Source organism: Mesoplodon mirus (assembly GCF_964341445.2).
Source record: "Mesoplodon mirus genome assembly, chromosome: 19".
In the NCBI taxonomy this organism is placed as follows: domain Eukaryota; kingdom Metazoa; phylum Chordata; class Mammalia; order Artiodactyla; family Ziphiidae; genus Mesoplodon; species Mesoplodon mirus.
The window spans coordinates 40,226,982-40,240,951 of NC_138995.1; the positions used below are offsets into that span (position 1 = coordinate 40,226,982).

Genomic DNA, 13,970 nt, shown 5'->3' on the forward strand with positions numbered 1-13,970 from the left:
CAGGCTAATGAGAAGGGGACAGAGGTGGACTGAGCTCATGATAATGCTTTTGGGCTCAACTAAAGCCAGTGGACATCATGGTACAAGTGGAGGTTTTGCTGCAGTTCAAACTGAAAAAGGGATGGGAGATCTGAGATACCACAGGGGCTGTTAAACCCAAAAGGGCCCGGTGTGGCAGTCTGCAAAGTATTTGTTTCAAGGAAGCCGTTAAATTCCAGCAAAATAGCAGCCCTCTCATTAAATTAATGTTTGTAATTTGAGTTACATTAGTTTGGTTGCTTTGTTTCTATTTGATTGGCAAATTGACTGGCTTTATGGTGGCATGAGAGCTGTAAGCTTTAGGAACTTGTGCCTCATTTTAGCATCATTTAGGCCTTGTTTAATTGTTTAAAAAACAGTTTAAGTCAACACTGAGGATCCAAAGAAATTTTTTTTTTCTTTTGAAAAAGGCCTATCGGGGCTTCCCTGGTGGCACAGTGGTTGACAGTCTGCCTGCCGAGGCAGGGGACACGGGTTCGTGCCCCAGTCCGGGAGGATCCCACATGCCACGGAGCGGCTGGGCACATGAGCCATGGCCGCTGGGCCTGTGCGTCCCGAGCCTGTGCTCCGCAACGGAAGAGGCCACAGCGGTGAGAGGCCTGCGTACTACAAAATAATAAAATAAAATAAATAAAAATAAAAATAATAAAAAGGCCTATCATTCCACGACTGGTGGGGTAGGAGGAGAAAGAGATTCTCCTGTGAAATGCTACAACCTCGTGGGAAAGTAACCCACCATAGATTCTAGACCGCAGCCATAAATCCACAATTAGGTAAATAATATTTACTGAGGCCTTGTTTGGAGGGAAGGGAGAGAACAATTTCAATATCTACCTGTTCTATAAAAATGTTTTACTCAGCCTGCAGTAAATTTCAATATTTTTCAATTAGTTACCAAGTTGAAAAATCTGTCAGAGTTTCTTTGGACAGAGTATCACTGTCCAAAAGAACTTTCTGAGCTGCTGGAAATGTTCTAAATCTGCATTGTCCAATGACAGCCACTCAGCACGTGCAGTTAATGAGCAGCTAGAAATGCAGCTAGTGCAACTGACAAGAACTGACTAAGTTCTTTATTTTATTGAATTTTAATTAAGTTAGCTACAAATGGCTTGTGGCTACCACCTGGGACACTGCATTGAAAATAAGGTTATCCAAATTCTATTTAAAAACCTGGGGAAAAATATCTGATGCTCTGTCAACACTGAGTCCACAAAGCAACAACTGGCTGGAGCTGAGAAGCCACAGCTGCCTTTAGACACAGCATGCACTCTCCAGTTTGCCACAGTCCTCACCACTCCCTAACCTCTCACACCTGGCCATACCGCTCATCTATATGCCCTGCCCAGCCCCTCGAGACATCTGAATTTATGACACTCATTTGTGCCGTTGCCCTGGACCACCTTCTCTTCACTCGGCTTTACCAAATGAAACGCTTCCAAATAAGACCGAAACGCCCCCTCTACTGCAGAGAATACTCCCAACATAACTAAGTCTGAGATTATTTCCCCCTCCTCTGAACTCTGATAAGCACTTGTCTGAAAATCCATGTAACACTCATCCTGAATGGCTTCAAATTTTAATTATCTTTCAGGTTCTTCTATTTTCCCACGGACTATAAGCTCTAGGATGACTTTGACTCTACCTTATGTGTCTATACTTCTTATAGCATCTTGCTGGTCACAGCACTCTGATCAAAGAAGGCTCTCAGCATCCCTTTCCTTATGAGTGACAGGATTCCATTGGGCCACCTCTCTTCCTCTTTGAGCAGCCCTAACCTGTTGGTGTGTCAGCTTTGCCACCTCCCCCTCCCCACCAAGAGCCACCTTCTCTTCCTCTCTGTGCATCAGTGTTACCAGGGAGACAGTGATCATGTCTCAGTAACATCAGGTTGTTGGGAGCTGGGAGGTAGGAGAGACTTGCAGCTTTTACCCCGCCGATGCCAATTCTTTCCTTATTTTCCCACTCCAAACATTGTTGTAAACTACAGGCTTCTTTTGTTTAACCTACACAGGGTTTTAAAAAATTGGATCAAAAAAAAAAGAAAAGAAAAAAAAATTGGATCAGATTGCCTGAATACCCCAAAAATAAAAAATAAATAAAAATTGGATCAGCCACCAACATTTTTTTTAATGGGGAGATTACACCTAGAGATATGGCTTTCTGGCTTCTCTTGAAAATGATTAGATTTGATATTCCCGGATAGGTAATAATAGGATAGAGTGAGGGACAACGGCCATCTCTGGATGGGGCAATGGCTTCCAGGTCCCACAGTCCCCACTTACCTTCCAGCCTGGCCCCCATAATAACCACCATCATAAGACTAAGAATAGCAGCAAACATTTACCAAAGCGTTATCATGTTTCAAGCATCACTGCAATCACTTATATATCACTTCATTTAATTCCCACAACATCCCTTTGAGGCATAAACTGTATTATTGACCCGATTTTATGGATGAGGTGAATAAAGTCCACACAAGTAACTTGTCCCAAATCAAGCTTAGCATTCAACCCTGGGAAGTCTGACTTCAAAGCCCTCACCCTTAACCACTCACTGTGCTGTGATTCCACGCTTGACGCTGGGATTCCTGCCCTATACTCTGCACTTACATTCTTCAGTTGAACAACCAAGGAAAACTCCTCCTCTAGCCATGGAACCAATATATAATTTTAACCGTAAGTTTCACTCATTTCCTCTGATCGCTCATTTAAAAAGCAGATATAAAGCTTATGCTGGAAAACAGAACGACATAGAGGAATCAGAAGGCTATGATTGCACTTGCCAGAGAGACTTCTTACATAGAATTAACTAAACGAGGAAAAGAGACATCAAAGTTTCTCACTCCACAAGCTCTTCCTACCAGAAAATGCAGACAATCGTTAAAATCTAGAATAGACATTTTCATAGTGAGGACAATGAGAGGACCCCCGGGGTCCTCGAGAGTCTTTCACGGAGTCTCTGAGGTCAAAATTATTTTCATAACAATATTTAGATGTTATCTGCCCTTCCCATTCAGTGAAACTTTCCAGGGGCTACAGGACTTATCTCAAAAGGCTGAATGCAGAAGCAGATATAAGACTCCAGATCACTCTAAAAATGTAAAACGGGACTTCCCTGGTGGCACAGTGGTTAAGAATCCGCCTAACAATGCAGGGGACACAGGTTCGAGCCCTGGTACGGGAAGATCTCACATGCCACAGAGCAACTAAACCCGTGAACCACAACTACTGAAGCCCATGTGCCTAGAGCCCGTGCTCTGCAACAAGAGAAGCCACTGCAATGAGAAGCCTGTTCACTGCAATGAAGAGCAGCCCCCGCTCACCATAACTAGAGAAAAGCCTGCGCACAGCAACAAAGACCGAACGCAGCACCCCCCAAAACGATGCCACTATTCTTGCTAAATTTTTTATCTTCTGAAATATAGTTTTTTAATTAAAATGTCAATTATGTTAATATATAATGGGTTTACTATTGCTATTTTTAAATGAATTAATTTTTAAAAATTTATGTTTAAACTTTTAATACAGCAAATATCAGCAGATACAGTTCACATGCACAAAAATACCCTGAGGTCTTCAATAATTTTTAAGTGTAAACGGGTCCTAAGATAAAAAAGTCTGAGAACTGCTGCTCTGAAGAGAAAAAGTCCAGCATGGCCGCATGGGTCCAAATAGGTGTGTATATGTGTCTAACCTAAAACCAAAATTCCAAACTGGTGGCCAGTAACGTGTTTTGCAAGCTCCCACACCTTGGTGTGGTCTTTAATAAGGTCTTTAAATACTTATATTTAAATACTTTAATAATTTAAAATTTAATAATTTTAATAAATATATTAAATATTTAAATAAAGGTCTTTAAATACTTATTAAATTGGTTGTCAACATTTAAAGATCAAAAAGCTTCACATAAAGACAGTGTTCTGGTTTCTTCTGGAAAAAAAAAAAAAAAGAAAGTAAAAGTTCTGGCAACACTGCCCCGACATTTCCACTTGGCCATTTCCACTGGCTGGCATCGCTTAGATGGGGAACACAATCTTAGGTTTGCCAGTCTGGGCCTTTACCTGCCCATCCCCTGCAGGTATCTAAGTTGCTGAGCTAGAGGGAAAAAAAGGGTTTCTTTGCAATAAATGATAACACATACACCAATCGAATAAATGTCTGCATTCCTACAGAGCAGTCAACATGTACGAGAAATAACCCTTTCCCTCATCTGACCTCCCAAAGCAGCAACTTCTAATGGTTTCACCATTGGTACAGAGACCCTTGCATTGATGAGAAACCCTTCTGCGAAAGAAAGGAATCCATCTGACAAAGTGGATGTCCTCAGACAAATGCAAAGGGAGGAAACTCACCAGGAGAAGTGCGAGTGAATGAAAGAACCTCGAGGGAACAGGAGGGCCCAGTTTAGGTCGCACAGTGAAGGGGGTTCAGGTGACAGACCATTAGATATTTCCTCCTGGAATGCTGGATAATCAATTCGGGACACTCATCCAACTTCTTTTGCCCTGAAAGCAGGTGGTGGAAAGGCAGGGGCAATCAGAACTTGGGTCGCCAAAGCAAGGGCACAGGTGTAAAACTGGGGGAGATTGGCAATTTGGGGAAGAAAGAAGAAAGCAATACTGAACTGGGGAGATCTAGGTAGGAAAAGGGATTTTGTTGTTAGAGGAGTTATCTTCTTTCTTTCCGTATTTTTCCTCCCTTGGGAAGGAACCTGGAGAGCTTTGCTGGGAGAAGCCTAATAGGGGTGGAACTGGTGAGGAAAAGGGGTTTTCGATGGAGAGTTGGGGAAGGCGGTTGGAAAAATAAATATTAGACGAGAGAGAAAATGGAAGGACTGAGCTGGTTGGTTATCAGTGGAAACATCTTCCAAACAGGGGGACTCTTGGTGGGAAGAAAGAATTTTTGCTGGAAAGTGATCCTCAATGCAGGAGGAATCTGGGAAAGAAAAAATAATTTCTTTGCTAGAGGAAGCTCCTAAAAGGAGCGGGAGGGGCGTAATCAAGGAGTCTGGGAGGGCTCTTTGGTTTTGCTGGAAGATCCTACAAGGAAACAAATCTGGGTCCCCTAAAGGGAGGGGGTCTCTTCAGAAGGAAAGGAGATTTTAGCACCAGGGGCCTAGAAAGCAGAGGGCGAATGCAAGGCCGACATGCAGAAAGTGCGGAGGTCGGGTAGGGCCCGCGGCGCGAGCTGGGGAGCTGTGAGGGGGCAGTTGGGGCCTCGGGGGCGGGGCGGGATAGGAAAGAAAAGTCGGCCCGGGCCTCTAAGGAGAGTCTTCTCCAAGGGGGAAGGGGCTGCGGGGATGCAGAAGGTGCGTGACGCGGTGCGAGGGGCACCCGCCGCGCCTGCTGCGCCCCTCGAAAGGGAGATTGGGCCCCCCTGAAGAAGAAATATAAACGCATTCGATTTTAAAAGGGGGGAGGGGTTGAAGAATGAGGAAGGGGCGGGAAAGGACGGGGTAGGGAGGAAGGGGAGGGGGGCAGGGGCAGCAGCAACCGGGTTTTACCCGACCCTGGGGTCTCGCGCGCCGGGCCTCGTGCCTTGCGGGCCTGCCGGCAGCCGCCGCCTCCCCTTCGCCGCCCGCCGGCCGGCCGCAGCCGGGCCCGCTCCTGGGGCTGCCCGCTCACCCGCAGCGCAGGCGCGCGTGCGTGGCCGCTCGCCGCCTCGCAGCGCCCGAGCTTCCGGCGCGTGCCGCCCGGCCGCGCATGCTCTGAGGCTATTAGGCCGGCGCCGAGGGGCGGGGCCCCGCGGGGGGCGGGTCTTGGCGTGGTCAGGTGACCAGTGGCGGGCGGGAAAGGAGGCGGTTGGTCGCCATTTTGGAAGGAGGGCGGTTGAAGGCGGGAGAGTGTGAAGGGGCAGCGGGAAAGGAGCTGCGTGGGGCGGGGCCGGCCCCCCACGACCCACACACCGAGGCCGAGAGCCGGGCAGCTCCGGCCATTGTTCCTTGAGACGCAGCATGGGGAGCTGCGGCTCCCCGCGGGCCGCTCTGAGCTGCAACCTCCCGCGATGCAGAGGAGGGTGTTGAGAGTAGGGGCCGCCCTCGCATTGTCGTGGGGCCGAGCGAGGCAGTCCCCCGTGCTCCCGAGGGGCCACCGAGGCCTTCCTGGCAGTGGGTTGGGAAGATGTGGGGCTGCAGAAGCACAAAGCGGGACGCGATCTGCTCCGCCTTTCTTTAAGCAAACCCTGAACCACCTGTGGGTCCGGCTATGTCCTGAGCTGTGCCGCCGGACAGAGGGAAACCGGGAAGAGCAATGGCCCGGGGTGGAAGTTGGGGGCGTGCTGATCGGCCAAGAAGTCTGAACCGTGGAATGACTTAGAAAGGGAATTCATTCCTTAGAAATTGCGCACTGAAAACCTATGGAGACAGCAGATTTGTGGTTGCCTGGGGGCGGGAATGGGTATCGACTAGTAAACAAACTCGAGGGGATCTGATTGGGGTGATGGAAATATTCTGAAAGTGGGTTGTAGCAATGGCCGCACAACGTGGTGACTTTACTAAAAATCCTTGTATTTTACACTTCAAATGGGTGACTTTCATGTAACTTCTATCCCAATAAAGTTTTGATGTTTTAAAAAATTGATCCCTGGAGTAGGTAGAGCAGAGAGGAGAGGAAAAGGACTGGCATTCCACTTTTGGATTCCTTCATTCAACAAATATTGTTTATGGAGTTTCCGTTTTGTTCTGAAATACCGCAGTATACGAGTCAAACATCCCTGCTCTGGTTTATGTTCTAGAGCAACGCTGTCTGGTAGAAATAGAATACAAGCCCCAAGTGCCAGTCACAAAGTTTTACATTTCCTGGTAGGCATATTTTTTAAAGGTTAAAAAAAAGTGAAATTAACTTTAATAATACAATTTAACCCTAAATGTTATTTCAACAGGTAATCAATACAAAAATTTTTAATGAGATAATTTACTTTGGGGGAGACTTTACAATCTGGTGTATATTTTACATTTACAGGACATGTCAGTTCAGACCAGCCACATTTCAAAGGCTCCATAGCCCAATGCAGCTAATGGCTTTGGTACTGAAGAGCAAGCATACCTTTAGTGGGGGACAGGCAAATACATTTAGAATGCAATGTGGTTATCCTTTTTGGAAAATGTAAGGAAAGAAGGTAGAGACTGTCCGAGGATTCTATTTTATATAGGTCAATAAAAGCCTCTCTGGCAAAGTTACACTGAGCAGAGACTGGAAAGCCATGAGGAAGGGAGCTATAAAAATATCTGGGGGAGGAGCAAGTGCAAAGGCCCTGAGGCAGGAAGAGGTGGGATCCATTTGAACAGCAGTGACCAGTGTGGTTAGAACGATGTGAGTAAAGGAAAGCGTAAACTAGGGGCATATTATGTAGGGCCTTGTAGGTTATGCAAAGACAGGGATTAAAAACCTGCCTTCGTTTTAGGAGGGATTCTTCATTTATATAGCAAACACTAAAAAATACTGAGTTTCAGCAGTGTGATCTCTTGGTGGAAGAAATGAGAACCCTGGCCAATGGGTAGATGAGAGTTTAAAGAACAGGACTTAAGCTCCTGAAGGACACTGACATTTTCCTGTCCTTTGACAAACATTGATCACTTTATGGACAGAGACAAGATCCTTGCAACACCTAACACAAAGTAGCATTCAGAAATTATTTTAGAAGACTACAAGTTAATGCGACAGCCCAATGAACAAATAAAAGATATGAAGAGGCACTTCCTACAAGAGGAAACATAGGAAAAGGGGCCTAATTGTAGCAAGATTTTAATGCAAATTAAAACCACAGATATTAGGTCACACCCACCAGTTTGGCAAATTTGTACATTTTTTCTATCACGCAGAGCAAGGGGAACTCACAGTACTGGTCATGGGTAAACTTGGTACAATCACAGTGGAGTACAAATTGAAGATATTGAATAAAATAAAAGATGTGATGTGTCCCATGCCCCAGCAATCCAGGGATTGACGGTAGAGAAACTTGCTCATATGCACTAGGAGATGTGCACAAGAATAGTCATAAGCAGCAAGGTTTGTAATAAAAACAAACAAAAAAACCAACTTGGATTGGATGATTCTGGAACAGAAAAAGGACATTAGTGGAAAAACTAGTGATATCTTAAAGACTGAAATTCAATGCAGGGGACACGGGTTTGAGCCCTGGTCTGGGAGGATCCCACATGCCGCGGAGCAACTAAGCCCGTGTGCCACAACTACTGAGCCTGCGCTCTAGAGTCCGCGAGCCACAACTACTGAGCCCACGTGCCACAACTACTGAAGCCCACGCACCTAGAGACTGTGCTCTGCAACAAGAGAAGCCACCGCAATGAGAAGCCTGCGCGCCGCAACCAAGAGCAGCCCCCGCTCGCTACAGCGAGAGAAAAGTCCGCGTGCAGCGACGAAGACTCAACGCAGGCAAAAAAGAAAAAAAAAATTAAATTATTGATGAAAGTTAAACTAAAATTCGGTAGTCACATTAAACTTAAATGTTAGTGATTAGATTATCCTTTTTTACTAAATTTTGATTAAAATGTAGTAAATAAAAGTAAACAGTGAATTAAAATTAAATTTTAAATTATAAAATTACATTTTCTGCAGATGATGTTTTACAATTTTAATTCTACAATGAAAGGAATTCATGCAACATGTGTGTGAAGGTACCAAATGCAGGGCCTGGTGCATGGGAGATGCTCTGATGGGTGAGTTTCGAGGTAGGACGTGAGCTCAGGCTTAGAAGCTGGGGATGCTAACCTCTTGCCAGAGACCACACGCCATGGTGGAAGGAGCATGAGCTCTGAATCAAATATTTATCAGAAGCAGCAGCATCTCTGCCATGTGCCAGGCACTGTTTGAAGCCCTTTACATATATTAACTCACTTGAATCCTTATAAGCACCCTATGAGGCAGATAGCATTCTTATCCCCGTTTTCCAGATGAGTAAACTGAGGCACAGAGACACTCATCGAATCAATGGAGGAGTCAGGATCCAAAGACCTGGATTTGAACCCAGCCTAACCCACAAGCTATATGGCCTCAGTCGAACCTCAGTTTCTGCCCCACAGATTGAGGACAGAGACCCGCTGTGTTGGAGGTCACAAAGAGAAAATGGGAATACTTGGAAGAAAGCCCTCACTGAATCCTAACATATGCTGAACATATGTGAATGGTTAAAGAGCCAGGAGGGAGGCTGGCAGTCCTGGCAGGGAAGAAGGCAGGAGCAAAGGTACTGAGGCCTCACCTTGAAGGCCGGGCCAGTATGGCTGTGTGGAAGTTGCTACAGGAGATGGGGAGTGAGGTGTGTTTGTGCCTGAATCCTGGATGCCTCCTGGAGCAGCCTTCTTCCTTCTGGTGCTTAGTGAGTGTGCCACTTGGTGGCCACAGGGCAGGGCACTCTTCTGGTAATGCTGGTTCCCATGGGTGGGGGCAGTGTGACTCTGAGGGGGGTCAGCTCCTTGGGTCAGGGCCTCCCACCCTGAAGACATGTCCCATTATCTCCGGTGGAGTCTCAGAACTCCCCCCAAACCCCCAGAGAAAACTCACCTCAATTTAGGAAAGCGAAATAGGTTGTAGAACTGGAAAGGACCAGAGATGTCATCTGGTCCAACCCTTTCAATATACGCAGATCAGGAGACTGAGGCCCAGAGAGGGCAAGGGACTTGCCTAAAGTTACACAGCAAGTCAGTGGCAGAAACAGGGCCCGATGCAGCTATCTTGACTCCTGGACCTGTGCTTTTTCCTCTCCCCCAGGTTTGTGTATGGGAGTATCTGGGTATTCACATGAATTGAACAGATGGGAGCAGGGGAGGGGAGCTGCCAGCCATATTGCACTAAAGGAGAATTGGGTTGTGCTTGCCTTGACAGTAAACAACAACCGCCATGCTATTAAATTATTTTTAAGTTTGACATTCAGCCATTTTACTGAATAAATGATTCAACCAAGTATTTCCTAAGTCTCTACTATATCTCCAGTAAGCTAAGCACCAAAGGAGATTATAGACAAAGACCCAAGAAATTGTCCCACCTTGTTAGGTCTTAATGTTTTTGTCCCCCCCCTAAATTCATATGCTGAAACCTAACTCCCAATGTGATGGTATTAGGAGGTGGGCCTTTGAGATATGATTAGATCATGGGGGTAGAGCCCTCATGAATGGGATTAGTGCCCTTTTAATTTATTTTTTATTAAAATTTTTTTATTGAAGTATAGTTGATTTACAATGTTGTGTTAGTTTCAGGTGTACAACAAAATGATTCAGATATATATATATATATATATATATATATATATATATATATATATATAAAATGTTCTTCTTCAGATTCTTTTCCCTTGTAGGTTATTACAAAATATTGAGTATAGCTCCCTGTGCTATACAGTAGGTCCTTGTTCATTATCTATTTTATATATAGTAGTGTGTACATGTTAATCCCAAACTCCTGATTTATCCCTCTCCTTTCCCCTTTGGTAACCATAAGTTCGTTTTCTACGTCTGTGGGTCTCTTTCTGTTTTGTATGTAAGTTCATTTGTATCTTTTTATTGACTCCACATATAAGCAGTATCGTATATTTGTCTTTCTCTGTCTGGCTTACTTCACTTAGTATGATAATCTCTAGGCTTATCCATGTTTGGAGGCGATTAGATCATGGGGGTGGAGCCCTCATGAATGGGATTAGTACCGTTTTAAAAGAGACCCTAGAGAGCTCCCTCACCCCTTCCGCCATGCGATGTTATAGCAAAAAAAAAAAAACCCAGCTGTCCATGAGGAAGCAATATCACCAGACATTGAATCTGCCGGCACCATGATCTTGGACTTTCCAGCCTCTAGAACTATGAGAAATACATGTTTATTGTTTATAAGCCACCAGTTTGTAGTATATTTGCTATAGCAGCCTGAATGGACTAAGACCCACCCTTTCCAGCTTCACAATTGTTGTCAGATAAGGTTGGAGAAGTAAAAAGAGCCACATAAAATAATAAAGAACAATGATCAAGGTTAGGATTGGCCATGATTAAAAATAACACTAGGCAAGTCTTTGCTGTACTCTGCCACACCTCCATCATCTTATAAGTGCATTTGTCCTTCAGTATCTTCTAGATGGACACCATCTCTTTTTATCTTTGAGTCTCCTGCAGTCAAACATTTAACAAATATTGAACACCTGCTCTGTGCCAGAATACCGCAGTAAACAATCAGAAAATCTCCCTGGTCTCATGGAATTTATGTTCTTGTGCAGAAGACAAGCAATAAACAAGGAAAGAGATAACAAGTTAACTCCAAAATGAGGTGAGAGCTATGAAAGAAATGAACACGACAGTGTGATAGAGAGGGTCTGGGTGCTTTAGAACCTGGCTGTTCAAAGCACGGTACCCAGACCAGCAGCATCAACAGCTCGTTAGAAATGCAGAAGCTCAGGCCCTATCCCAGACCTCCTAAGGCAGGAATTGTTGCATTTTAGCAACATTCCCATGGGATTCATGTGTACCTTGAATTTTGAAAAGAACTGCCTTAGACGCATGATCCACGAAGACTTTTCAGAGGAGGTGGCATTTGAATGGAGACCTGAAGGTTAAGAATCAGGCTGTCAAGCAGAGGTCTGGAGCAAGAATTCCAGGCAAAGGGAACTTCAAGTACAAAGGTCATTATACCAAGTAGAGGTCTGAGGAGCTCAAAGAGGACCCGTGTGGCTATGGCAAGCAAGTTGAGGATACTGATGTGGTTAAAGAAGTGGCTGAGGGCCAACCAGAGCCTGGTGGGCCCTAGAAAGGAGTTTGGATAGCATGTGAAATCAACAGAATCCACTGAAGAGCTATATGCGAAGAGAGACACAATCTGATGGGCATTTACAAAAATGTCCCTCTGGGCCTGAGGGACTTCATACTGTGACAACTTAGCTAAGCTGGAACCACATTTCTCAGAATTCCCTTCCATATATGGTCTGGGTTAGGCTTGGCCAGAGGAGAAATCCACACAACATTAAGATTCATTCAGTGATTTTTTATTTTTATTTTTTTTTCGGTACGCGGGCCTCTCACTGTTGTGGCCTGTCCCGTTGCGGAGCACAGGCTCCGGATGCGCAGGCTCAACAGCCATGGCTCACGGGCCCAGCTGCTCCGCGGCATGTGGGATCTTCCCGGACCGGGGCACGAACCCGTGTCCCCTGCATCGGCAGGTGGACTCTCAACTACTGCGCCACCAGGGAAGCCCCTCATTCAGTGACTTTTATCTAATGTTAATCCATGTTCAGATTTCCCAATCATCGTGCAAATATCTCACCTTAATAATATTAAGATGAATAATATTCCACGTGACAATTAGAGCTGTCCTAAGGTTGATCATACATAATTGCAAAAAAAAAAAATTGTTAGGGGTGGCAAACAGCATCTTCCAATGGTTTCTCCCCTTGGAGTGACCAGATTTTACACAACCAGCCCTAAACGGAATGGTGTGATGGGAAATGCACATCTCATGCCTGGAGATTGTGAATGAATTGACAAGCCCATGACAAGGGCATTGTTTGGTTTGAAAGCTTCCCCAGGTGGTCCCAGCATGCATCCTGGTTTGGGAATCACTGCTGTGGCTGCAGGAAAACCTGCCTGTCTCAGAAGTCAAATCCTCACCATGCTCTCCCTGGCATGTTGGTGGATAAAGCTGCCCCTGGGGTCCTCTCCGCCTCCCACCACTGCCTGACCTGCATGCAGACCACCTGCTTTTTTCAACAGGTCATGACAGTGCTTCTGATACTGGGATCAGGAAGGTTATCTGGTCACCGAAACTTTGGAAGGCGTGAGAATGCTTAGGAAGCCCAGGCAGAAAAGGAGAGTCAAGGGGTCGGGGGGGTGGGATGAGGGTGGGGTGCCCGGATTTGCACTCGGAAAAGTGCAGGCATTTGAGGAGAAGTCAATCAGTGAGGACACTGCAAAAGAAGAACCAGAGAAGTGGAAGGAAAACCATGAAAAATTAAGCCCTGGTGAAGTGAAGGAAAAAGATGCTCTCCAGAAGGCATGAGGGGTCCACCCTGGCCACCGGTTTCTGCTCTCCACCCTGCTTTCCTTTCCTCACATTCATCCCTTGAGTCACTTCCTTCAAGCATCCTCAAAGCCCATGCCCCTCACAATCTGCAGTAGGCACGTTGCCAAACTCCGCCATCTGCCCCCCAAGCCAGCTGAACACAGCCAAAGGAAACCACCCAGCCAGCCTGGCATGTTTTACCTGAATCACAGAAATCACAGACCTCAAGGGGGCACAGGGCACTCTCTCTGTGTCTCTGGGGAGCTTGCTTTCACTCCATCACAATAGGACTGTTTCCTTCCAGGCCTCCCCCCCACCCACCCCTGCCATCCAGCTGATGGCCATGTCCCGTGCTTCTCTGTGCAAACTGAACCCGACAGTAGGGAACCCCCTCATTGCCTAGCCCGAGAGCCCAAGCCCCCTCATTTTCCCGTTGGTTACCAGTCCCGCAACCCTTGGGTTCCATCCTGTTTCTCAAGGACTGAGGTTATTTCCTTTCTTCTTTCCCTTCTTTCCTTCCTTCCCCATTTCCTCTTCTGCTGCTGCTTCTACTTCTCCTCCTTCTAACTCTCCTCCTCCTCCCCGCTTCCTGTACAATCTGGCCCCATGCCAGCTGCTGCAATCCTTTCTAAAAGGCAGATGGGGACCCTCCACCTCTTGGCGGGAAGAAGGGTCACAGTACTGAGGACAGATTTAGCTGCTACTGTCTTGTCTGAATGTGTTTAGGTGGTGACTGTTAGCTCCCTCCGTAGTAAAGGAATCTCTTCTCCTTGGCGAACAGCAATCTGAGACGTGATGCTTTGAGACCGTGTGAGCATCCTGCACCCCACCAACCTTTCCCCAGGGATGTTGGCATGTCATTCTGCCTTTCGCCTGGAACAACGTTTCTCAGCAGTTGACCACGTCAGAGATGATAGCAGCCTGAAGTCAAGTAGTCAGAATGGAGATG

At 46.0% G+C, this 13,970-nt stretch overlaps 1 pseudogene across 1 annotated transcript in view; it reads right to left on the minus strand.

Moving 5' to 3' along the window:
* LOC309794541 (zinc finger protein 541-like) overlaps window positions 1–4,843 on the minus strand; it is a 192,689-nt pseudogene extending 187,846 nt beyond the window's left edge. Inside the window, exon 1 of the transcript in view lies at window positions 4,391–4,843. The product of the transcript in view is annotated as a zinc finger protein 541-like (transcript). The remainder of the gene's footprint in view (window positions 1–4,390) is intronic.
* Between the last annotated feature and the right edge of the window lie 9,127 nt (window positions 4,844–13,970).